Source organism: Sus scrofa, chromosome 15 (genome assembly GCF_054392235.1).
Source record: "Sus scrofa isolate SSC_HxYL_T2T_F1_AM1 chromosome 15, Sscrofa_HxYL_maternal_Yorkshire_Landrace_v2.0, whole genome shotgun sequence".
Classification (NCBI taxonomy): Eukaryota; Metazoa; Chordata; class Mammalia; order Artiodactyla; family Suidae; genus Sus; species Sus scrofa.
In genome coordinates this window covers 27677352-27704769 of record NC_139397.1, presented here as the reverse complement: position 1 = coordinate 27704769, position 27418 = coordinate 27677352, and the positions used below count along the sequence as shown (strand labels likewise).

General features: G+C 40.1%; 1 protein-coding gene across 9 annotated transcripts in view; it reads right to left on the bottom strand.

Annotated features, from left to right (window-relative positions):
* LOC106506183 (uncharacterized) overlaps positions 1 to 27418 on the bottom strand; it is a 777071-nt gene that overhangs the window by 269260 nt on the left and 480393 nt on the right. Inside the window, exons 4-5 of one of the 9 annotated variants that reach the window (XR_014830573.1) lie at positions 14223 to 14329; positions 927 to 4337 (exon numbers count right to left, since the gene is read on the bottom strand). The exons of 6 other annotated variants lie outside the window; for them this stretch is intronic. The gene's annotated coding sequence lies outside the window, so the exon portion shown is untranslated. Of the gene's footprint in view, positions 1 to 926; positions 4338 to 14222; positions 14330 to 27418 lie in introns of those variants that run through there. 2 more of the 9 variants (XR_014830569.1, XR_014830567.1) reach the window with 2 other exon arrangements.

The following is a 27418-nucleotide window of genomic DNA, read 5'->3' as shown; positions in this document are numbered from 1 at the left end:
TAGAAAGAGAAGTAAGGAGAGATGAGCAACAGCAGAGGGCCCTGCAATTCCAGGCTAGAAGAGACAAGAAAGAGGTGAGGTTATTGAAGCCCTGGGGAGGGCATTGCCCAGTGTAAGCTGGAGCCCAGGGAGGTCATTGCAGGGTTTTCCAGACACACAGAGGAGAAGCAGCTGTGGTTGGAAATCCTGCCACAGGCAGAGAAGGAGGTGGGGGAGCAATTATCTCTTCCCCACTGACTTCTAATCTTCTGTCAGTGCCCTCCTTGGCCAAACTAACCACAAGCACATGCCTTTGGGTGTAGCATAGGACTCTGGAAGATAGCCTACAGGGGCTAGTCAGCCTGCTTCATTGCCTTCCCACCCTTGCAATGTAGAGCAGAGCAGGGGAAAAGCTGAGATATTAAGTTTGAGGGCAGACAGCTTCATCAACAGGCATACAGATGGGGTTTTGTTCATTTACATTTGTCTGTTAATTGGCCCAGAAAATCAAAACATGCATTTGGGGACCTTCAGGATATGAAGGACAGCCACGGTTACTTTTAAAAGTCTAGGTTTAGGAGGGGAGCTTTTGTTGGAAGTTGGAAGCACAGGACAGTGAGAGGGAGGAGTAAAAGGGAAGACCCTCCAGTGTTCCGATGAGGTTTCAGGTCCCACGGGGCCAGATCCTCCATCTCCAAGGGGCCCATCAGGTGAGAGATCATCCCTTACCATGGGTGGTAAAGAGGGGACACTCTTCTTAAAAGAAGTCAGATAATGGAAAGGAACTACAAAACTGAGCAGAGCTACATGACTTTCTGGAGGAAGCTGCTCACTTAAAAAAATTAAATGCAAAAAATAGTATGTATGTCTACACCCTCCCTCCAGGTAAGCAATTATTACACAGCTACTTTCCATGCAGCTAAAACTCAGGGTTGATAAAGCAAAGCTTTTTTTTTTTTTTTTAAGTGACATTTATTTATTTATTTATTTAAATATTGTCTTTTTGCTATTTCTTTGGGCCGCTCCCACGGCATATGGAGGTTCCCAGGCTAGGGGTTGAATCGGAGCTGTAGCCGCTGGCCTACGCCAGAGCCACAGCAACACGGGATCCGAGCCACGTCTGCAACCTGCACCACAGCTCGCGGCAACGTCGGATCGTTAACCCACTGAGCAAGGGCAGGGACCGAACCCGCAACCTCATGGTTCCTAGTCAGATTCGTTAACCACTGCACCACGATGGGAACTCCTGAAGCAAAGCTTTTGATGTTTGACCACAGACCAGACCCCTGACAAAAGAGCTGGCAGAAGTAAGGGCAAGAAGATGAATATTGGGTGAGAGAAACCTGACCCAATTCATATCCCAGCTCCTCTCAACATTTGGATATCCTTGGAGAAGCTGCTTAGTCAGAATGTATTTCTTCATCAGTAATAATGACTATAATTGATATTTACTGAATACTTCCTATCTGCCAAGTCCCTAAGTAATTTATATGTATTAATTATTATAATCACCAGAACCCTATTATTGGCAACATTGTATAGAAGTAAAGAGAGATTAAATTACTGTACTAGCTCATGTAGCTAAAACAAAACAAAACAAAAACAATCAGCAGAACTAAGGTGGTTTTGCATATTGTTCACCACAAAAGGTATACCATCTAAGGGTCCACCCTTCCCATTAGAATCAAAGTATTCCCAAGATAACTTTCCCAAAGATGGCAGTAAAGTGTTCATCCTAACAAAATCAGTGTATTATGATACTTTTTGATAGATGGGAGTAAAGCATTTTAAAAATTTTTTACACCTTTTTCAAAGCTGCCCAAATTTGCCATGTGGGCAGCCATTAGAGGAATTGGGTAGAACCAGGATACAGATCCAGACAATATCAGGCTCCACGGAGATTCCAGACATCTGTTAGAAAGATGTATGACTCAAGTTTATTGTGAAAGCCAAGTAAGGCACCACACGTAAAGCACCAACATTTTCTGGCAATTTTCTCAGTCTTGTATCCATTAAGCTAGACCAACAACCACATGGATGCACATCAGTGGTCACCCTATTAGGTATGTTGGTATAGTTACAAGAGGTCGAAGGAGAAAGAGTAACAGAAATCCGGGAAAAACTTCTCACCAATGGGAACCTAGACCTCCTTATAGTCCCTAAAGATGAGTTATTTACCACATGTGTCTCAGGGAAGAAGAGACTATCTCCCTGCTTAATCCAGAAACATAGGCACACTTTAGTTTCTAGGTATTTCACCAAAGCTCACACGACTTCCTTTTTACAGCCTGGGCACTCCATCTGTTATGGAAGAGCAGTGATTTCCTACCCATTTCTGAATCTTGCCAGTGTCAAAAGAGGCCTGATATTTGATTACTTTGATAATAAACCAGAAGTTGTCCACAGATCTGGAATAATTCCCCTCTCATTCATCTTTTTCTTTCCACTACTTTTTCAGGAACTTGGTGAAAGAATCCAGCATGTAGCTTTGTCCTTGTCCTATTGAAATATGTGTTCTTTTTTTAATTTATTAGAATTTCCACATACTTTTCCTTCTTGACCCTTTTTCCAAGCATCTCATCACAGCATTTCACCTGAACTGACCCTGGAAAAATCATTACCTGACATATAAAGAGCCTCTCATGGAAGCCAGGTGGCCCCTCATCAGATGGCTGACTTCTAGGATGGAATCCCCAGGTCTTCTTGATTGACATCCCTTCCTTTTGAACATTTTTTGCAGAACTTATTGCTTACTCTGACCATGAGAATACACACCAGTTTGATTATTTGGCTGGAGAAACAATTCATGTTGACAAAAGAAGGTGGTGATGAAAGGAGGTTCATTACTTGCATTACATGAAAGACTCTGCCAGGATGGTTCATTAACATGTCAAGATAATGATGATGATTTTTATAATAATGATTTGTTTTTCATTTTTCATTTTTTATATTTTTGTTACATTATAGTTGATTTACAATGCTGTGCCAATTTCTGCTACACAGCAAAATGACCTAGACATACATTTATATGCCTTCCTTTTTTAAATATTATCTTCCATCATGTTCTATCCCAAGAGACTGGATATAGTTCCCTGTGCTGTACAGTAGGACCCTATTGCTTATCCATTCTAAATGTAATAGTTTGCATCTATTAACCCCAAATTCCCAGTACATCCCACTTCCTTCCCCCATCCCCTTGGCCAATAAGTCTCTTCTCTATGTCTGTGAGTCTGTTTCTATTTTGTAGATAGTTTTATTTGTTCCAAATTTTAGATTTCGCATATAAGTGATATCATAAGATATTTATCTTTCTCTTTCTGACTTACTTCATTTAATATGAGAATCTCTATTTACTTACATGTTGTTACAAATGGCATTACTTTTGTTCTTTTTATGGCTGAGTAATATTCCGTTGTATATATGTACTACATCTTCTTAAACCATTCATCTGTCATTGGACACTTAGGTTGTTTCCATGTCTTGACTATTGTGGATAGTGCTGCAATGAACATAGGGGTGTGTGTATCTTTTTGAATTAAAATTTTCTCTGGATAGATGCCCAGGAGTGGGATTGCTAGATCATACGGTAGTTCTGTATTTAGTTTTCTGAGGAACCTCCATACTGTTTTCCATAGTGATTGTACCAATTCATATACCTACCACCAGTGTAGGAGGGTTCTCTTTTCTCCACACCCTCTCCAGCATTTGCATAACTATGATCTATTGATCACTGAAAAGAAAGAAACATTTCCAGGTAACTCTTTTCCCTGCATCATGTAAAGACAGGGGGGGTTATCACTGTGGATCTCTGAACTCTTGCAAAGGAGGCAAGAGCACCTGAGGTAGGACAAAGTAGGTGAGATTGACTTCTGCTTGGTGGGAGAAAGGGCCTCTTACCTTGTGGAACTGCACAGGCCATTTTATGCTGAACAGGTGTGGCAATGAATGATGGGAAGAATTTACCAGCAAGCGGAAAAGGAAAAAGGTACTAAACAGGCTACTAAATTTTAAACAAAAGACCCATTGGGAATCTGTGGGGGGTTGTAAATCCCTGATACGGACTAACTTCTTAGACCCTTCAAATCCTAAATAAAATTATAACCTGAACATAAGTCCCCTACTCTCTTCTGTGTATGCTGCATAATTTTTCCTCTTGTTTCCTTCATTCTGAGAGTTAATTAAGTTTTAAACAAATTTTTCAGATAAAAGAAATAAGAAAAAAAGTTTACATACATAGCACCATTAATTTACTTACCAAATATTTACTGGGAACAAATTATGTGCCAGGAACTGGGCAAGATGCTTAGGAATCATCAGAGTACCAGGTAGGCAGGACACCAGCTCTCACAGTATATATTCTAATGAGAGTTAAACACAGAAGGGAAAGAGTAACAGGGTGTCAAATTGGGCTTTCCCTATCATAGAGCTTTAAATGAAGCCCTAAAGCTGAGAAGAGCAGGTGTAATAGACTCCAAATTCCAAATCTAGTGTTAGGTATTCAATGCTGGCTATGCAAGAAGATTGGATAGAATCAGTTCTGTCGATTTAACACTCACCTCCCAGCTATAAAGAACAGGAAACTTTGGAGGCCTGGGAGTAAGGAGTGATGGACAGGCTGTTGTTAGATGGCAGTCTGGGGTGGGGGAGAAGATTCTTTCATCCTCAGAAAGCAGAAGTCTTGGAGACTTGAGATCTGATATCTTACTACTCACAGCTGAATGCCTCCAACTGATCTTACGTAACCTTTGGTAGAAAGTTTCATTGGAAAGTCTTCGCCATGATTTGAATGTGTTTCCCACCCCTCCCCAATACATGTCGAAACCTAAACCCTACTGTGGTGATATTTGGAAATGGAACCCTTAGGAGGTGATTAGGCCATGGGAGTGAAGCCCTTGTGAATGGGATTAGTGCCATTATGGAAGAGTCTCCAGAGAGATCTCTCACCCCTTCCACTGAGTAAGGTTACAGTGAGAAGATTGCCGTCGGAGACAAACTGAACTCTTGCCAGACCTGCATCTGCCAGTGCCATGATCTTGGACGTCTCAGCTTCTGAAACTGTGGGAAATAAATATTTGCTGTTCATAAGACCCCCAGTTTAACCTATTTTTGTTGTAGCAGCCTGCATGGACTGAGACAGTCTTGCATGCTGTGGGGTTAGCAGTGCCAAGCTGAATTATTTCCTCTGCTGCAGATACAGGCTCTGAAAAAGGAAGCTGTACATGGGCCATCTCAAAAGTGGACTAATCAAAGGAATGAGGAGACCCCAAAACAGTTGTTTGGGGTAATAGACCACAAGAAGTCAAGAGTTTAAGGAGGTGTAATCAACCAGCATCTAAGGCACTAACCATATCAGAAATTTTCAGAGAGGCAATCCCAGCTGGAGTATCGGCAGTCAGACCTACCACACATAAACAGCCCTGATGCCAGGATACAATTACCCAAGTTGAGTAAGTCCTTTTATGCCCCACCTAGCTCTGCTCTTGCTTCAATCCTGAAGAAGACAGAGGGAGCCTACACACTTCAGTGGGGATAGGAGGAAATGCAAATTAAGGGAAACAGTCAAAAAGCTGATCTTTCCCTCTTGTCCAATGCAGTCTCTCTAGCCTGAGGCAAGCCCAAGTTGGGAAGCTAAAAAGCTTTAAATAGGGTAAGTCTAAAAATTAAAGCGCAGAGGTTTCACTGGATTAGAATTTTAATACCTGAGAGGAACAGGATAAGCTATGGGATTATCTATTGTAGAGGATAATGAGTTAAGAGATCAAGGTTAATAGGAAGTTGTTTTCTGCCTTCATACCCCAGTCCAGCTCATTTGTAGCCAGGATTTTAGAGAACAAATAACCCTGCAGGTTGTGATTAGTACTGTGAATGACCCAATAGGTCAAGGGAGGCCTCTTTCAGGCAAGTGTCCTTGAGCACTTGAGAGACCTGAATGATGCGAAGCCACCAAACAAAGAGATGTGGAAAGAGCTTTCTCACCAGAGGAAACAACAGAAGGGAAGGCCACAGGCAGATGCTTTTAATGATCTATGAATGGACCAAAGAGCAACATCAGAAGCATCAAAAGGAGAGAGGCCTCTGATGAGGCTGTCACTAGAGACAGAGGCCTGATTCTTCCATGAATTTAGATCTTGACTTTGAGGAAAAAGATACATACAACTGTATGTCCATTGCAGCACGATTCACAATAGCTAAGACATGGAAACAACCTAAACGTCTAGTGACAGATGAATGGATTAAGAAGATGTGATATATATACACAATGGAATACTACTCAGCCATAAAAAAGAACAAAATAATGCTATGCGCAGCAACATTCATGGAACTAGAGACTCTCATACTAAGTGAAGTAAGTCAGAAAAAGAAAGACAAATACCATATGATATCACATATCTGGAAGCTAATATACAGCACAAATGAACCTTTCCACAGGAAAGAAACTCATGGACTTGGAGAATAGACTTGTGGTTGCCAAGGGGGAGGGGGAGGGAGTGGGATGGAATGGGAGTTTGGGGTTTATAGATGCAAACTATTGCCTTTGGAGTGGATAAACAATGAGATCCTGGTGCATAGCACAGGGAACTATATCTAGTCACTTGTGGCACAGGGAACTATATCTAGTCACTTGTGATGGAACATGATGGAGGATAATGTGAGAAAAAGAATATATATATATATGTATATATATGTATGACTGGGTCACTTTGCTGTACAGCAGAAATTGACAAAACATTGTAAATCAATTATAATGGAAAAAATTAAAATCATAAAAAATAAAATTAATGGTAAAGGCAATAAGAAGTCATTAAAGGATTTGAAGGGGATTGATTTGTGTTGCAAACAAACAAATAAACAAAACAACCCTGGCTTCTATGAGGACAATGTACCAGTGAGGAAGAGCGGACCAGTGTTGGAAGTATGTTACTAGTGTAGAGAAGAGATGCTAGTATCTTGGCCTAGGTATGAGAAGTGGAGTTGAAGAGAAAGGGATGGATTTCAGATAAAAGTTGTAGTTAGAACTTGAGCCACATATTAAGGAATCAATGAAGAATCTTTAGTGGATGCTACTAGTACTCTGCTCTTACCCTCCCTATTGGCAGATATATCCATTCCCCAACTGCCATGAATTGGATGCTAATTGTTCACAGCTGCCACCTTTTTGGAGAATTTACCTCAGTAAAAAAGTAACTACAATGCTTGGAAAGTTATGCCCTCCAACCTGCCACTCCTGGGAAGCTCGAAAGCTGACATGTGATTATAAAAGGCCAGCCTCCTTGCCTCCAGATGAGACCAACATAGTGTACACTTCACACTCCAGAGCCACCCTGTGAATTATCCTACAGCTGGTCTCACTTAGCTCTTTTCCCCTGCCCTCTCCTATTTCCCACCCCTTTTCCTAAGAGCACTCACCAAATAAATCACCTGAGTATCACTAAATCAATATCAATGTAATAAATCACTTGAGAATTCCTGTCTGAGGCTCTGCTTCTAAAGGATCCAACCTGAGAGATAATTTCATTTTGGACATATTACATTTGACATGACTATGAGGCATCCGAGTGGTGATGTTAAGTAGGCAGGATATATGACTTAACCTCAGAGAGATGGAACCTTTGGGTATCGGTAGCATACGCATGGTACCAATAGCCAGAGCAATGGATGAAACCTCCAAGCAGGTATGTAATTTTATAAGAGGGTCTGGAACTGAGATTCTAGCAGTTGAAGGTAAATGATTCTTCCTCTTTTGGATTTCGCAGAAGAGAGAATATGGTATCTTGGGGTCTGAAGAAACTGTCTTTAATGCCTATATTTGGGATTATAATAGGGTTCTACTATATAATATTAATATTACAGAGAGTATTACATTTTGGGGTGACCAGTGACTGTCTCTTTTAATAGAAAACAGAGAGAAAATTCAAGAAATGCTATTTCCTGTTAAAGAATCATTTAATCATGGATACCTACAAACTGATGCTTTTAGAATCTTTGTAATGTTAGGTAAGGTTATTTCATGTTAACTGCACAATTAACTCATGTCATCAATGAAGCTTTTTTCATTTGAATTAAGTCCCCAGTTCCTATAAAATTAGAATTTTCCTCATTTGCTAAAGTCTTCCAATTACTTTCTAACTTGAATTAGTAGTGCACTAAACTTTTATTTCCAAAGAAATGAGTTCAAGTAGAGGTCAGGCATGCAAATGAGTTGAGTGATCTCAAACTAGCATTTCAGTGTGTCAGAAAGTTCTGTCTACATTAGTTTATTTTTAAAGGCAAATGTAAGATAAGAATATGAGTTTTGTGCATTTACTTAAGTAGATATTTCTGCAAGTGACTGTATTTTCATCTAAATCTTCAGCATCCATCAATAAACTTATCAAGGAGCAAAGTTTATAGCAAGTCTGAGAATCCAAAGGTGAAGACACAACAAGCCAAAGAGGTGGGTCCAGTGGCAAAGATGCTCTGAGTTAAAGGTAGCATGGACAGTTAATCGGGCAATACTAAGGCTTATACCAAGTTATAAGGTGATGAATTCTTATTGTGACAAAGCTCAAAGCTCTTAATGCTCATTTAATTTTCCTTGTAATGCTTTAAGTTAGGTAGTATATTCTTCAACTCGATAATGGTGCCAATGATCAAAAAGCTAAACAATTTGTTTGAGAAGGTGAGGCTAGTAAGACACAGATGAGGATTCTTATCTAGGTTCCTCCTATTACAAGGTTCACAATTTTCCCCTCTACACTAAAATCATTCATAGAGTCCCAGCCTTTTCAGAATGGCAACAGAAAAGTTCTCCAGAAGATAACATGTAGTGGAGAAATGGGGGCTGTAGTCTTTGACCCTCTTCCTGAGTGTACCAGAGGATCCTCACTTATTCATCCTTGTACTTCTTTCTGTCCCTATAATGTAAAGATTACACTTATCTTTGTCTTTAAGCACCATTTCCTTAGGTATATTTTTCTAAGGAATTTATAAGAGGTGTGGGGGGGATGATATTAAGTGAAGATATAAACAGCATCAGTTCCAAAATTCAGGTGGAAAATCCTAAAATAACATGGCTATGTCATATCTGGAGCTTGAATGCAACTGGTAGGTAGACCCAGGCATTCAACTTTTCTATGTCTATTGGTATCATCTTTTTGCATAAGGGTTGAAAAAGATTGGGCCAAAAGGGAATGGAATTCAGATCTCCAGAGCTCCGTATCCATAGATAAAACAGATTGTCTAAGTACAGGAATTGTGTTCAGATTGCAAAAAAGGAAGAGTGGACCATTTGAGAGAATGGAGGCTAGACATATGCATTAAACTCAGCATCAGGTATTTATTATTGGAGACCATTAGTGAATCTAAAAAAAGTATGTTAGTTGATACTAGAACCTCATTCCTAGAATCTGGCCTGGTAAGAATGGAAGAGCTGCAACCCTTGGGAGCCTGGGCTATCTCACTGAGGACCCAAGCTAGGAATAACACATGATGCATCATTCTTCCACCATATTCAAGTACAGCTTCTTTTTTTCACTACAAAACCTCAATAATAAGGTCCCCTAGACCAAGGTGCAAGGGCAAAACAGGAGGCATTTCCCAATCCTATAATATTCACAAATACTCGTTGTAGAACTCTAATGAAGGTTAATATTTATGAAGTTTGGCTACAAGTTGCTTGGGAATATCTCTATTAAAATGAGTCTCATGGGGGTCTTATTTTCTGCTTAAACAGCAGTCATTTAAAATATGTAAGACTAACTCATTGCCATGCCTCTACTCCTACTCAGGGATTTCAGAAATGGTCAATCCAGGGAGATTCTAGGAAGACTGAGCCTAATGCAGATAAGCTGGAGAGCAGTTCAGAGTAGCCAGTCTTGGCTTATCACAAACCGGGACCATCTCACTCAAATTCCACTTAGGTCCTGGTTTACTGAAGGGCTTTGCCCCACCATCCTATGCAACTAATGGAATTTGCCTTTGAAGTTGCCTCACTGAAGTTTCACAATATACCAGTGTAGTAGGCTGAGTGGTGTCTCCATGTCTTTATCTCCAGAACCTGTAAATGTGACCTTATTTTGAAAAAAAAAAAAAAAGTCTTCTCATCTCAAGATGATGTCATCCTGGATGGTCTGGTTACACCTTAAATCCAATGACAAGTGTCCTTATAATAGTCAAGACAGGAGAAGACAAAGAGTAGACAGCCATGTGAAGGCAGAGATAGGAGTAATGCAGCCACATGCTGAGGAACACATGGAACTAGTAGAATTTGGAAGAGGTAAGGAAGGCTTTCACCTTTAAGCCTTAAGAGAGTGCAACATCTTCATTGTGTACTTCTGGCTTCCAGAACAATGAAACAGTATTTTTTTTATTGTTCTAAGCCACCCAGTTTGTCTTAATCTGCCACAGTGGACACAGGAAAAAAAGACAATTAATAAAGGCATTGAAACTATATAATAACTGTAGCACAAATATAGTAAAAGATAGAATACATACTCCAAGAGTATGGTATTGAACAAAATAAGGTTATTTTTTTTCTTTTTAAGGCAGCACCCATTGCATATAGAAGTTCCTAGGGTAGGGGTTGAATCAGAGCTGCAGCTGAGGCCTACACTATAGCCATGGCAATACCAGATACAAGCTGCATCTGAGACCTATGCCACAGCTTGTGGGAACATCAGACCCTTAACCCACTGAATGAGGCCAGGGATCAAACCCACATCCTCACGGACACTAGGTTGTGTTCTTCAGCCACTGAGCCACAACAGGAATTCCCAGAATAAGGTTATTGAAGACCTACTAATATTTTGGGAGAATTCTTTACCCAGAATAATCTCATATTTTTGGTCATTTAACACTTATAGAACTATGCAGGTGGGCAAGACCAATCCAATTTTGTAGCTGATGAAATGATCTCAACAAGGTTAAGGATTTTTCCTGAAGACCCTTGCAAGTAGGTAAGACCTGGAGATTTGTGTCCAGGTCTAACATCCAAGCCTTTGTCTTTCCAACAGGTAATTCAGCCTCTTCCACAGGCAGCTCATTTATTTTAAACTATTTCAAAATAGTAAACTGGTGGAATAGCTGGAGCCAGTCTAACACAAACCATTGGCTGCCAGAGACCTAGTGTCATTAAAAGCACTGTAATTTTCATCTTTCTGTTTTAAAACATTTCCTCTGGAGTCATCATTCTCTTCCTAGAAAAAGGCTACAAACTAGATATTGGTGGGTCAGATCTGCATCCTCCTCTGCTTAATGTCTTCAGAAAGATTTTTAAAAAGTTGGAAAAGATTCAGGAAACTATGAGATCAGCCATAAGTACTTATTAAAAAATTGAATTATATTCATCGAATATGAAAATAAGTACAGATAGATTAAAGTAAGCATGGCAAATTCTGGCATAAACTCTTGGGGGGGAATCCCAAAGGTTTCCATGTTTATCCAAGCCAGAAAAAGGTGATGCCTGGCACGAGAAATTTTGCCAAAACAGAAACTCCTTGGAAAAACATCAAAGAAAATAAATCATTTGTAACCACCCGCAAAAATTCTTCTCAAATTGCTTATATACTCCAGGTTCTTTCTTTGGACAAAGTGAAAAAACTGCTGAGATTGTGAACATTTATCATTGTCATAGCAGAAGGTAAACTATTTTCATAAATATGCAAATATCTCCTACTGGGTTTCTATAATATTTCCAGAAACTCTAACACAGTGTATGTCTATTTCAAATGTGATGATATTAAAAAGGAGAAGAAAGTGCAGAGCGTGCAGCCCGGAAATATTTCTGCCCAGGAAAGCTAGCAATTAGAGCGGTGGCTGAGCGGGCAGGCCTGGGATAATGAGCAGTACACCAAGGTAAGCTGCTTATTAGTGTGATCTTGCTCAAGCCTCAGGATGCAGTGAGAGAAGGTGCTTCATTTCTTTAGGGGGGCAGTAGTGAAACAAGGACTGTTTCTTTATGATCTCACAGATAAGGTACTCAGAGTTTTATATTCTTTAGAAGAAAAGTGCTAAGTAGATCTAAGAAAAGAGCCCTTGTCAAACAGGAATGTATTTGTCTCTATTTGTGGAAGTTTTGGCAACTTCTTCACCATTCTGTGAATTTAGGAAAGTCTGGACCCTTGAGGATGAGGGTGGCCTCTAAGAATGTACACACATCCAGCCATGCTTTTGAGACAACAGGTGCTCTCCTTAAGAGTGGGTTAAATGAATGAATGAAGGATGAATAAGAGGTAGAGAGATACACATACAATAAGAGCAAAGTTTTTGGAGGCAAACATGACTGGGATTAAGTCATTGTTCCATCACCCCCCAGGCACTTGATCTTGGATAATCTCATCTGAAACTCACCAGGTACTGGGCCTGGCTTATAGTCAGCATTAAATTCACAGGAGCTGTTATTAAGTTCTCAAGGTGGTAAACTCCACAGCTGACCTTGGGAGACAGGCCTAGCAAGAATTTTTTTTTTCACAGAAAAGATATTTTTGAGCACCTATGGTGTGACAGATGCTGTGCCTGGTTCTTGAGATACATAAGTAAAACAAACAATATGGTGTCTCCGCTCACCATATAATGAAAAGAAGTATCTCCAAAATGACAATAATAAATATAAAGTGTGTTATTATTAAAAAAACACTGTTGTTAGTATTAAAATAATATTGTAAATGTTATAAGCGCGCTATGTATAAGAATCAATGGGAACACAGAAAGAGGAATTTCAGGAAAGACAGGGAGCCATGTATAGTTTTATAGTGGAAGTGGTAGTTGAACAGATTATTAAATAAGAAATGAGCTGAGTTGAAGGTCACAGGATGTTTCAAGGATAATGACTAACCATTGCTAAGACACAGAAGCGGTTACAGTGTTCCAGGGAGAACTGTAAAATCTCCTTGTCCCAAATATCTCCTAGACAGATGCTTCCCTTTCAGAACACTGCCCTGTCCCCTGCAGATGTCCCTGGGAAGATAGAGAACCAAGTGTCTGAGGCCACAACACACATGGGTGATTAGACAGTTTTCTATGAAGAAGACCAAGCCCCCCAGGTTAGGCCGGGTGAGCTTAGAGTGGGCAAAGTGCCAGGTCCCATAATGGGTTCCCATTTTTCATAAACTGGTCCAGGAGAAGTCCTACTGAATTTGTAAGATACAGAGCAGAGATTCTGAATAGCTCACCATAAGATGAAATTTCAGAGATTATAGAAAATTTGAGCATAAATGGTAGCAGCACCATGTCCTAAAGTGATGAGAAGTAGAGTGGATGTAATATAGCATCTCCCCAATCTTTCTCTATCTTAATTGTGCCTGGTGGGGCCCTAGGACTTCCTGGGAAATGTTCTCAGGTGCTGCCACATATTTTCAGGAAGAAGCTGGTCTCTAGTCTCCTTGCCTCCACATTAATTAAATTGCCCTTATCTGTTTTTTTTTTTTTTTTTTTTGAGCTCCTATGTGATATTCTATTTGAAGAAAATGTTTCTGCCATTTCAAAAGCTTGGAAAACATTGATACAGGGCAGTGGTTCTCAAATGTGTGCAGGCATCCTAGCCACTTGAAGGACTTAATAAACCACAGGCTGCTAGTCCTACCCCCAGAGTTTCTGATTCAGTAGATCTGGAGAGGAGCTGGAGAATCTGTATGGCTAACAAGTTCCAGATGATGCTGATACATCACACTTTGAGAGTCAAAGGTCTAGGCAGACAAAGCTAGCTTGGAAATAAGGGGCCCTAGATTCTAGACCCACCTATGCCGTTAACTAGGGGTTAAAATTTTGAGAAAATCATTCTTCCTCTCTGAGCTCCAGGTTCTACAACTATCAAATTGGTAGGAATGGGGAGGGTATACTTTTTCAAGTGCTAGTGATAGAAAAATCACTCAGACTGGTTGTATAACAAAATGGAATTGATTGGTTCATGAACTTGGAAAGTCCACATGTAGATGTCTGATTTCACACATGGCTGGGCACAGATTCTCAAACAATGTCATTGGGATTCTGAGCCTTCCAATCTCATGGTTTGGCTTCAGGCAGGCTCTCCCTCATGATGGCAAGAGGACCATGAGCAATGCCAGGTATGTATCCTACCATCTCAGTGTCTCTTTCTAAGTGGTTCCAGCCAAAAGTCTGAGGGCTGGAGGTCCTTTCTTGGAACTGGTCTCATGAACCAATATGGGACTCTACTGACCAGACTGAGGACATGTACAAACTCATGGGGCAGGGTAAACACAGCTCGGGCCACATGGACTGAAAATGGAGAAGAGCTGATTTTAAGTTACCTCAAGGTGTTGTTAACAGAAGAATGGGGGCTGAAGAGGCAAAGTCAGAAGGTTGTACCTCTAGGGTGGGTAAATCAGGTCAGTTCCTCAGCTTTGTTTTTTTTAACCTGTGGACAAGTAAGCAAGAGAATTTGGTACAACTTTCTTTAAAGGTGTTCATGCTTTGAAAGTTATTGGAAATTTTTTGTTCTATTTTGTAATATAAAATTATGTTGACTGTCTCACATGCTTTTCAAATATTTCCCCTTCCCCTAGAGCTATAATTCTCTGGATGAATTAAGGGCAGGCGATGCCAGTGAGGGAGAAGGGATTTGGGAGCCATTCAGACCTGAGTTTGAATCCCAGCAACACCAATGACTTCTTGCCTTATTTGATCTATTTCTGTAGAATGAGGATATCAATACCTATCTTCTAAAATGATGGTGGGCATAAAATTAAATGATGTTTGATCTACAAAACAAAAACAGACTCACAGATATAGAGAACAGACTTGTGGTGGGGGAAGAAAGGATTGGGAGTTTGGGACTAACAAAGGCAAACTATTATATACATATAGGATGGATAAACAATAAGGCCCTACTGTACAGCACAGTAAACTATATTCAATATCCTGTAATAAATCATAATTTAAAAATATGAAAAATAATATATATCTATAACTGAATCACTTTACTATATAGTAGAAATCAACACAACATTGTAAATCAACTATACTAAATAAAACTTTTAAAAAATTAAATGAAAAGCAACTGCCCCCCTATATAGGTTCAACAGATATTTTTACTATCCTTGCTAAACTTGGTGGGCCCACTGGTTAAAATGGTCTAGACACTATCTAGAAGCATATGGTTATTTCAGTATATATGCTTATGGTTATTTCAGTCTATAAGCTTTTGGTTATTTCAGTCTGAACAGTCAGGTCTAGATAGCCAATTTGAATAAAGTCATCAATTTGACAGATTTTTTTTTTTTTTTCTTCCCACTTTCGGAAAGTCCTGAAATCTTTCAAATAAGGAATCTGAAGCACTTCCAGGAGATTATAAAGTAAGGTGGAAAGTAGCCTGGCTGAGATGAACATAAAAATAGAGAGAAAACAAAGAGAACCTGGAAGCAGTGGGAAACTTCATTTTCTTTAATTAGCATATTTAAGTGAAGCTTAGAAGCTGCTCCTTCCCTGAAACATTGCATTTTATTAAAAGCTGTTTAGAGCTCATAACCATTCTGCTGATTTTCTCAAAACACGTTCTCCTTATAGGCCAGTGCTAAACTGTGCATATGAAATGAGCTCAGCTTAATGTTGTGTTAAAAGAATTTGGTCTCCAGAGCTGTCTCTCTTCTTAATAATATGTAATCATACTCCATCTACTTAGTTTTCATTTAACTTGCCCCATGCAGGCAATGAATCCAGTTTAATTAAATGTGCCTTTAAATAGTCGAATGGCACTCATTTGCACCTAGCAAAGCCTCCCTTTCATCCTATTAGGACCCCCTCAAGATATAAAATCCCAATAAAGAGGCCATGTAAGATGTGTCTGATAATGCAGAGGAAATCTGACATTTGCTCCGTAATTTAGTGAAAACTGCAGTAGCCTTGCAGCACATTGTCATAGCTGAATGGAGCCAGTGTGGGGCCTCTTGGGTTCTGGAGGGTGGGATCTGGATCAGTCCTTATAGACAACACGTTTGGAGATAAACTGGTGATCCCATGGAGGCTCTAAGTGGGCATGGCCCAGGCCTCTGGTCATACTCCTGTGGACACTGGATATCTGGGGCCTTATTTCCTCCTATTAGAAAATTTGGTAAAAGGGCAGGAAAGCCAGTCCTGGAAATTGAGAATTAGGTGGTAGTTTCTAGTCAAAAAAGGATAATATTAGAGAATCATTAAAATGATCATCCTAATCCCTGAGTCCCTTAGTTAAAGAATGGATGGAGTTCCCACTGTGGTGCAGTGGGCTCAGTAGCGTCTCTGCAGTGCCAGGACACATGGTCAATCCCTGGCCCTGGGCAGTGAGTTAAAGAATCCAGCTTTGCTGTGGTGTATGGTGTAGGTCACAACTGCAGCTTGGATCTGATCCCTGGCCCAGGAACTCCATATGCCATGGGGGTGGCCAAAAATGAAAAAAAAAAAAAAAAAAAAAAAAAAAAAAAAAGGAAGAAGAAGAAGATGAAGAAGAGGAAGAAGGAAGAAGGAAGAAGAAGAAGAATGGATCCTACAAAACTTACTGCTTCACTACTGATGAATTTAACACATTATTTATTCAGTGGCTGCCAATTGTGAGCCCTGTTGCCAACCAGGGACACAACATCAAGTGAAATAAAGTCCCTGCTTTCTTCAAGCTTATGTTCTAGCTGGGGGAGAAAGAATAAACAAAACCAAACACACAAATATATGGTGTCAGGTGGTGAAAAGAGAGAAAATAAATTGTGCTAAAGGGGAGCCAGATTAAAGGGGTAGGCAGTGGCAGGGTAGAGTGGACGAGGTGTCATAGAAGACCTCTTTTGCCAGCTAGCACTTTGTAGAGTTGGCTATAACACATTCCTGTGGCTTATGTATGTTCATTGGGGTAAGTCCAGTGCTGGGGGCTTTTCCATAGGACACTGGAGATCTGGCCATCATTTGTGATGCTTCTTTGCTTCACTTAGTAGATTAGGTTGATTGGGTGGAGACTCTTTATTTGTATCCTTCCTCAACAGAATGCAAAAGAAGACTTTCCCCATGTACCCTGCCCAGCATTTGTTCCTGCCATACTCGAGTGTTCTCTATGAGTTCCAGGATATGTAAGCCTCATTCGCCTAGTGAGAAGGTAAGTACCTTAATGGTGGGGACTCAGCCTTCTAGTTATCTACTTCCCACTCAGCAGGAAGGCCTATGGGATACAGCATGGCACACAATTCCAAACGAACCATGTTTTTTAAATCTGCATTTTAGTACATTATGCTATTCAAAAAATTAACATGAATATCATTCCAACAACTCTGTGTGGTAAAGAAGCTTTGCAGTGTTTGTAGTCTTGAGCAAATTCATTCATTCATTCATTCAATAAATATGATTTTAGTGCCAGTACCAAGTTCCCTGGTATTCAACTAAAAATTCCTTTCTCATCTAAAATTAGTGATATTAATGTTCATTTGAATGAGAGATGTGATATGGGATCATAACACAGGTTAAATTACTACCATAATACACATAATAGATGCTCTAATAACAGCCATTCATGAGCACTGACCTGTGCAGGCAGATAGTGAGGGTGAAGGGGAGATGTAAGATATCATGCAAAAGAAATAGTTAATGACCGGGTCATGATGGACTTCATAACCTAAGTGTGATAAAGAGTGCTTGAAGCATGTTTAGCAAGGAAGTGTCATTATCATACTAGAGACTGTGTAGAGACAGACTTAGAGGAGACAAGAGTAGAGAATGAAGGACCATTTAGATGACTGTTGCAATGTTGTAGGTGGGAAATGATGGGGGGTTTACCTGTGACAAAGGAGATGATGAGAAGGCAACAGACACAGGTGTTGGTGTGACAGCAGAATGGGTAGGACTGAACTGAACATAGGAAATAAGGGAAAGGGAAGAGACTCTGTGTTATCTGAATTTAGCCATGGAATCATTTCCCGAGGAAAGTGACAATGAAGGATAATAAGTCTGGCATTTAGTTTTTCACATATCATATTGAGATTCTTAATGAGAACACTGGCCTGAAGCTCAGAAAATAAAGCCAGGAAGGAGAATAAGTCTTAGACCATAGCAATAGCTGGTATTTATAAATCTATGGGAGGAAATGAGAGCACCTGGAAATAAAGTCAAGCATGAAAAGAGAGGGCTCCAGAGAGCTCCACAACTTAAGGGCTGCATAAAAGTTACAAGTGATGAGACCGAGGACCAGGGACATGCTGGAAAATCACAGAAGCCATGAAGAATGATTCAAGAGGAACGCAGTTACCTATTCTGTCAAAACCTGCAGCGAGGTTAAAGTTAGATGAGAATTTAGCAAAAGAGATCACTGGAGACCTTATTAAGAGCAAATATAGAAGTCAAAGAAGCAGACTGGTTGGGAATGACTATGAGAGTAAAGAGGAAATGAGATGGAGACGTTTTTAAGGAAAGTTACTGAGACCTACTACATAGCCAGGCTGTGTTCTAGATATTGGGGCAAGAGCAGTACATTGAAAATCAAAAGCAAAATAAAAATAACATGCCTGAAGGCACTTCCGTTACAGAGGTGAGACAGACAATAAGCACACAAATAAACACATATGCAATATGTCTAGTGGAAAAAATCAAGTGGATTAAGGGTAGAGGAACTATGGGTGGGAACACTTCCTTTGTATAGGAGAGTCCTCTTTCTAGATTAATGCGGGAGCTTAGGCCTACAAGAAGTAAGGAAAGAGAAGGCATCAGGAGAATTACCATGGGAGCATACTCCAGGCAGAAGGAGCAGCACATACCAAAGACATGAGTGTTCTCATGCTGCACACAGGGCATTTTTGAGAAACAACCATGAAGCCAGGTTGGCTGAAGTAAAGCACATAAAGCAAAAAGGGGTTGGAAGGGAGATCAGAGTGGTGATGGGGTTGGGAGTGGGGCAGGTCATGTCAGGCTTTGAGAATCTTTTTTCAGGACTTAGACATTTCCTCTGAGATGGTAAGCCATGGGGAGGAGGGTGGGGGTTCCCAGCAGAGGCTGCTGCAGGGGAGCAGGGTTAAGGAAGCTGAAAGAGCAATCACATGGCTACTGCAGCAGACACATAAGGGATGCCAGCAGCTTGTGCCAGGGGCTAGTACTGGATACAGTGAGGAAAACCAAAATTCTGGAAATATTTTTGAAGCTACAGCTGATTTAATTTACCATTACACTGGATGCCAAGGATGAGTGAAAGAGAGAAGGATGTCCAGGTAGATTATTTAAGATGCCAGGGGGTAGGAATCTAGTTGGTGGCTCAAGAACATATTTGAATGCTAATGAGAAGAGTCCACTTAGGGAGAATCCTTCAAACTTAAGACAAACATGATATACCTGATACAGAGAGGTCTCTGGGAAGGTGAGAGAGGACCTGGATATCTGGATATCTGGGAGCCTCAGTACTTCTAAAGGATGCTGTTCCTGTTAAAGTGGGAGGGACAAGAAGAGGATGGGGTTTTATGTAGAAAAGTTGATTTGGATGAAATGGAGGTACCATTTCATCATTTCCATTTCATCGCTGTGGTATGAGGTGAGGTCTTTAACAGTCAGTGAAATTTAGTAGAGAGGAAGTTCAGGTGTTATGAGGAAAGTGGAGAATATAGGAGCTACACACACACAGACACACACACACACACACACACACTTTTTTAGGGCCACAGCTGTAGCATATGGAATTTCCTGGGCTAGGGGTCGAATTGAAGCTGCAGCTGCAGGTCTACGCCACAGCCACGGTAACATGGAATCCAAGCTGCATCTCTGACCTATGCCACAGCTTGCAGCAATGCCTGATCCTTAACCTATAAGTGAGGCCAGGGATTGAACTCATATCCTCACAGACACTATGTCAAGTTCTTAATCCGCTGAACCACAACAGGAACTCCAGTGAGCTATATTTTAAATCACGCAGAAGAATCTGGTTAGTAGCATAGTCAAGTTAGCATATGAAGCACTTCTGGGAGCTCAGCTGAAATTTATAGATCATAGATTTATAATCACACCTTCACATGGCTATGTGGAAATGGGTGGTTGAAGTGAAATGGAGGTGAAGGCCATTTGAAATGAAGAGACAGTACAAAGAAGTGAGAGACCAATGGGCTAAACAAGTTGTAGATGTTGTTTACACTGTCTCTGAAGTTTTCTGAAAGAGGGCTCAAACCTGAAGTAGCCATTAGAACCATGAACGAGGGTACCCAACATTCAGTGCATGCAAGGTAATGTCTCGATGTTGGTAAAGGATCAGTAGGATACCATAGAAGGACTCTGTCCTTCTCAAAGGAACATGGAATGGCCTGGAATTTGCCCCAAGAAGAAAGGGAGACAACTCCACCTCCTATTCCTATTATGAGATCAAAAGACCCTCCTTTTCAGTAGGCTACAGGAAACAGGGTTCAAATGAAACAAAGGGATAGAGGGACCTTTGCAAAATGGGCTGAGGGTGAGAGGAACTTGCCCACTGGATTCTTGTTTCCAGAGCAATGGTGGAAAAACAGGGGGTTTTGGAGTAGGTGTGAAAACTGAGTGGGACCAATGACTGGTGATGCTTATACTTCAGCACACGATGGCAAGAGCCTCCTGCTGGCAGAGGATAGTGCCTGCTGGGCCTAAGAGGATCTGTCTGTGGCCAGGAGGGAAAGCCCAGCCATCTCCTTCCTTACATCTCAGCCCACCAGTACTAGAAGCTCCCGTGGGTGTGAGTATGGCTAGCAGCAATGGGTTCTTTACTGTGGGTGGTTGACTCTTGGTCACAGCTGGAGCTGGAGCTTCCTCCTCCTAGTCTAATCAGGTTGGTGTACATGGAAAATGAGGCCCTCAGATAAAAACAAACTCTAAATCACTCGAACTTCAATAGACACTGTCAGGATAATGGCACAGAGGATGGTATAAGTGGCAAAAGCAAGCTGCTTCTCTTTGGAACTGCTTTCTGTCAAAGAGGTAGCAGCCTAGGCACTCCCCATGATGATGGATGTTCTGGTGACTTGTGTGTGGACAAAGCCAGGTACCCTTCTCTGCAGTTCCCTGATGCTGCCGCATTCCCTCTCTATGCTAGTCAAGAGCATTTGTTTTCCTTAGGAAAACTTGTGGGAAACAACATAGATTTGTGGGAAAATCTGTTCTCCTGAAAATAGTTTCATTTTGTACTTCTCAGATCAAAGTTCATAAGACAAAACTGTATTCATCATAGGGAGAGGCAGACGAATGTGTGCATTTTAATTAAGGTTGCCCATTCCAGTAACTCAAAGAGGAAAGCACCTCCCCCACCTTCCCCACCAGGAACAGTCAAGTGCCAGCAAGGCTGCAGCCTCTACTCAGGACAGGAAACACTCAGCATGAGATCGACACATTCCCTATCTCAGCTGTCAACTCCTCATGGGCTAATAGGAGCCCTACAGAATGTGTAACCTTTTTTTGATGGCCACAGTGTTCAGTTGCTTGATTTGGGATCTCTTTTCCCAGACCAGGAATTGAACCCAGACCACAGTGGTGAAAGCACCAAGTCATAACCACTAGACCACCAGGGGATTCCTTAGACTTAACAGCTGTGGGGAAAGATGAGAAAAAGAGACAAAAAGTGAACTTTTCTCCTTCGTATACTCACAGACTGAAATATCTAAGTTCTGAATTTGGAATGACCTGTTGGCAATCAGGAGAGAGACAGTGAGTATCTCACACTGGGACTCTTGGAGTTAAAGGGTGAATAGGACAGAAAAGAACAGTTTGGGATATATTTGCAGGGGTAGTATGGAGACTAGGTATGCTTTCTTGGAGTCACATTCTAGAAATTGAGTTCTGGGGAGTTTGAACATACTATCTGTACTGCACAGTTTTCTAAACTGAGTCTCAGAGAGAGAGGGAGTGATCAGAAAATAGAGATGATTAAATGAATTCAAATGCAATTTGGATTGAGCATCATAAGCAAAACAACAGTTTACCCAAATATTCCTCACTTTCAATAATGAAAATGAAACGAGAGAAGGCAGGTGATTCCTAGCCTACTATCACTTCATTAATGCCTCATTAGGATGGATTTGAGTGGGCTGTGAACTTAATATAATATAGTACTATGTTGATTATTTTTTACAAGTCAAAATAAGTCAACAGTAGGCTAAAAGACTGCTGATTAAGTAATGAAATGATTAATTAAAATATCATATCCCAATCATAGTATTGGGCTGAGCATGTTAAAGATGTTTCTCACTTATACTCACGAATCCAGGATATCAGCTCTGGCTTTAGTCTGCCAGAGCTCAAATTCTGACTCCAACACTTACATGAGTTGAGCAAGTTACTTCACCTAAATTTCAATTTCCTTATCTGCAAAATGGGACTAATGAGGACAGTGATCCCAGAGAGTTGCCATGGTGATTACATGACTGATGTGGGTTGAGAGGATGTCTGGCAAAGAGGAAGTGCTGAAAAGAGTTTAAATTACTGTTAGGAAAAATGAGAGAGTCTTTGAGGTGATGCATGAGCAGAATGTAAGCCAGGAAAGAAGGTTAGAGGGCCCTATGTAAATATCTACAGCCAAGGTGAAGTGAGGACCCTGCCATAAATGCCATCCTAGGAACAGAAAGGAAAATGAGAGTCCTTGGAGTTCCTGTTTTGGGTTAAGAATCTGACTATTATCCATAAGGATGCAGATTTGATCCTTGGCCTTACTCAGTGGGTTAAGGATCCGTTATTGCTTCAAGCTGCAGTGTATATCACAGATGTGGCTTGGATCTAGTATTGCAGTGGCTATGTCATAGGCCTTCAGCTGCAGCTCCAATTCAATTCTTACCCTGGAAACTTCCATATGCTAAAAATAAATTTTTAAAAATGTGATTCTTTGCTGAAAAATTAGGGAAAAATTTCCATTAAAAGTAATAAAATAAAAAGTAATTATCTTCTATTATGTCCTTTGCCCAGGTATATGTTCTATTGTCCCATCAGATTCACTTATATACATACCTTCAAAAATTAAATTATTAGGTTTCAAGACAGCAAGAATGGAGCATTCAACCTAGTGTGATGTTCTTCTGTGGCCTTGCTTTCACTGTTCCATTATAATCAATGAATGATTAGAAATGGAGACCATTAGTCCATTTATTTTTAAGGTAATTATTGATTTCTATGTTCTTATTGCCATTTTATTAATTGCTTTGGATTTGTTTTTGTTGCTCTTTTTGCTTCTCTTCCTCTCTTGTTCTCTCCTCTTCTGGTTTGATGACCATCTTTAGTGTTGTATTTGCATTGATTTTTCTCATTTGTGCATCAACTGTAGATTTTTGGTTTGCAGTTATTTGAAGTTTTGATATAAGAGTCTATATATATATATGAGATTGTTTTAAGTTGCTGGTCTCTTAATAGCCAGTGCATCTTCAGCATCCTGCATTTGTACCAGCATCCTCTTACGATTTCTGATTTTGGTGGCATAATTGTGCATGGATGATTTCATATCTTTACTATATATATACCTATACTGATGAGTCTTGTCATTTGTGGTATTTTTGTTTCTGGTTGCAGCTTTTTCTTTTCCGTCTAGAGGAGTGCCTTTAGTATTTATTGTAAAGCTTGTTTACTGTTGCTGAATTCTCTTAGCTTTTGCTTATCTGTAATGCTTTTGATTTCTCCTTCAAATCTGAATGAGAGCCTTGCTGAGTAAAGTAATCTTGGTTGGAGATTTTGTCCTTTCATCACATTAAGTATATCATGCCACTCCCTTCTGGCCTGCAGAGTTTCTGCTGAAAAATCTGCAGAGAACCTTATCAGGGTTCCCTTGTATGTTATTTGTTTCTTTTCCCTAGCTGCTTTCAAGATTTTCTCTTTGCCTTCAATTTTGGTCAGTTTGATTAATATGTGTCTCAGGGTGTTCCTCCTTGGGTTTATTTTATATGGTACTCATTGTGTTTCCTGGATTTGGGTGAGTGGTTCCTTTCCCAAGTTAGGGAAGTTTTCAGCTATTATCTCTTGGAATATTTTTTCTGTCCCCTTCTCTCTCTCTTCTCCTCTGGTACCCCTATAATATGGATGTTGGTGCATTTAACATTGTCCCAGAATTCTCTGAGACTCTCTTCATTTGTTTTCAATCTTTTTTCTCTTTCTGTTCCACATCCATGATTTCTACTAATCTGTCCTCACTTATTTGTTCTTCTGTCTCCTGTGTTCTGCAGTTGGCTGCTTCTAATGAATTTTTTATTTCAGTTATGATATTTTGTATCCCTTCTTGCTTAAGTTTTATATCTTGTATCTCTTTGGCCAGTGTTTCCTCTAAGTTATCCATCTTTGCCTCCAGTTTATTTCCAATGCCTTTCATCCTCTTCAGCATCAATAGTCTAAAGTCTTTTTCCTGGAGGCTGATAATCACCAGATCACTTAGCTATTTTTCTGGGTTTTTTTCTATCGCCCTTTATCTGAATTATAGTTCTCTGTCTTTTCATTTTTATAGGTTTTAGGATGTGGTGACCTTTTTACAGATGATAGAGTTATAGCCTCTCTTACTTCTGGTGTCTGACCCCCTTGTGGCTGAATTTGGCATGGGGGCTTGTTGTAGGCTTCCTGATGCGAGGGACTGATGCCTGCCCACTAGTAAGGGGAGCTGATTCCTATCCCTCTGGTGGGTGGCTTTTGCCTCTAAGTGAGATTAGAGGTGGGTATGTGCCTGGGGGGTATTTAAGGAGCCTATTTAATGATGGGTGGAGCTGTGATCCCACCTGGACTGTTGTTTGCCCTGAGGCTTCTCATTGCTGACTGATGGGTGGGGCCAGATTTTCCCAAAATGGCCACCTCCAGAGAAATGCATGCTGATGAATATTCCCAAAAGCTTCACTTCCAATGCCCTTCCCCCACAACAAGCCACGTTCATCCCCTGTTTTCCCAGGAGGTCCTGCAAGAACTGCAGTCAAGTCTGACCCAGATTCCTAGGGAGAATTTTCTTTGCCTTGAGACCCAGTGCACATGAAAGACTGTGTGCACCTTTTAAGAATGGGTCTCCATTTCACCCAGTCCCATGGAGCTCCTGTGCACAAGCCCCACTGGCCTTCAATGCCAGATACTCCAGGGGCTCTTTCTCCCAGTGCCTGATCCCCACACATGAGAGTTTGATGTGGGGCTCAGAACTCTCACTCCTGTAGGTGAGTCTCTGTGAACCAGTTTCTAGTCTGTGGGGGTTCCCATCTAGGAGGTATGGGGTTGCTTGTATCACATAACCACCACTCCTACATCTTGATATGGCCTCCTCTTTGTCTTCTGGAGTAGGATATCTCTTTGAAAGTTTCCAGTCCATTTGGTTGAAGATTGCTCAGCATTTGGTTGTAATTTTGTTTTGCTTTGTTTTTTTTAGGATAGAAATTGAGCTCCAGTCCTTCTACTCATATCAGACAAAATAGATCTTAAAATGAAGAATATTTTAAGGGACAAGGAAGGTCACTACATAATGATCAAAGGGTCAATCCAAGAAGAAGATATAACAATTTTTTAAATATCTACACATTCAACATAGGTTCACCACAATATATAAGGCAATTGCTAACAACCTTAAAAGGAGAAATCAATGATAACACAATAATAGTGGAGGAGGTTAACACCCCACCTACAGCAATGGACAGATCATCCAGACAGAAAATCAATAAGGAAACACAGGCCCTGAATGATGCATGAAACCAGATGGACTTCATAGATATTTATAGACATTCCGTCCAAAAGCAACAGAATACACATTCTTCTCAAGTGGACATGGAACTTTCTCTAAGATTGATCTTATCCTGGGCTACAAATCAAGCCTTGGTAACTTTAAGAAACCTGAAATCATATCAAGCATCTTTTTCAACCACAACATTATATGACTGAAAATCAACAAGAAAAAAATGCAAAAACCACAAACATGTGGAGACTCAACAACATGATACTAAACAACCAATGGATCACTGAAGAAATTAAAGAGGAAATTAAAAAATACCTAGAAGCAAATGACAGCAAAGATAGGACACTCCAAAACCTATGGGATGCAGCAAAAGAAGTTCTAAGAGGAAAGTTTATAGCAATACAAGCCCACCTCAGGAAACAAGGAAAAGCTCAAATAAGCAAGTTAACTTTACATCTAAAGCAGCTTGAGAGAATAGAACAAACAAGACTTAAAGTTAGTAGAAGGAAAGAAATCAAAAAGATCAGAGCAGAAATCAATGAAATAGAAATGAAAAAAACCATAGAAAAGATCAATGAAACAAAAAGCTGCCTCTTTGAAAAGATCAACAAAATTGATAAACCCTTAGCCAGACTTATCAAGAAAAAAATAGAGAGGACCCAAATCAATAAAATTAGAAATGAAAAAGGAGAAGTAACAACAGACATCACAGAAATACAAAGGATCATAAGAGACAACTATATGCAACTATATGCCAATAAGATGGAAAACCTAGAATAAATGGACAAATTCTTAGAAAAGTACAATCTTTCAAGACTAAACCAAGATGAAATAGAAAAGATGAAAGGGCCCATAACAACTACTGAAACTGCAACTGTAATTAAAAAACTTCCAACAAACAAAATTCCAGGACCAGATGGCTTCAGAGGAGAATTCTATCAAACATTTAGAGAAGAGCTAACACCTATCCTTCTGAAACTATTCCAAAAACTGCAGAGGAAGAGACACTCCCAAACTCATTCTATGAAGCCACCATCACCCTGATACAAAAACCAGACAAATATATCACAAAAAAGAAAACTATAGGCCAATTTCACTGATGAACATAGATGCAAAAATCCTCAACAAAATACTAGCAAACCACATCCAACAATACATTAAAAGGAATGTACATGATGATCAAGTGGGATTTATCCCAGGGATGCAAGAATTCTTCAATATTCACAAAGCAATCAGTGTGATACACCACATTAACAAACTGAAGAATAAAAACCATATGATCCTCTCAATAGACATAGAAAAAGCCTTTGACAAAATCCAACATCCATTTCCGATAAAAACCCTCCAGAAAGTGAGCATAGAGGGAACCTGCCTCAACATAATAAAGGACATATACGACAAACCCACAGCTAACATCATTCTCAATGGTGAAAAGCTGAAAGAATTCCCTCCACTGAGATCAGGAACAAGACAAGGATGACCACTCTCATCACTACTCTTCAACATAGTTTTGGAAGTTCTAGACACAGCAATCAGAGAAGTAAAAGAAATAAAAAAATCCAAATTGGAAAGATAGAAGTAAACCTATCACTATTTGCAGATGGCATAATACTATACCTAGAGATCCTAGAGACTCTACCAGAAAACTATTAGATCTCATCAATGAATTTGGCAAAGTCGCGAGATACAAAATTAATACATAGAAATTGACTGCATTTCTACGTACTAACAATGAAAAAGCAGAAGAAGAAATTAGGGAAACAATCCCATTTACCAACTCATCCAAAAGAATAAAATACATAGGAGTAAACCTACCTAAAGAGACAAAAGACCTGTACTCTGAAAACTATAAGATGCTGATGAAAGAAATCAAAGATGACACAAATAAAT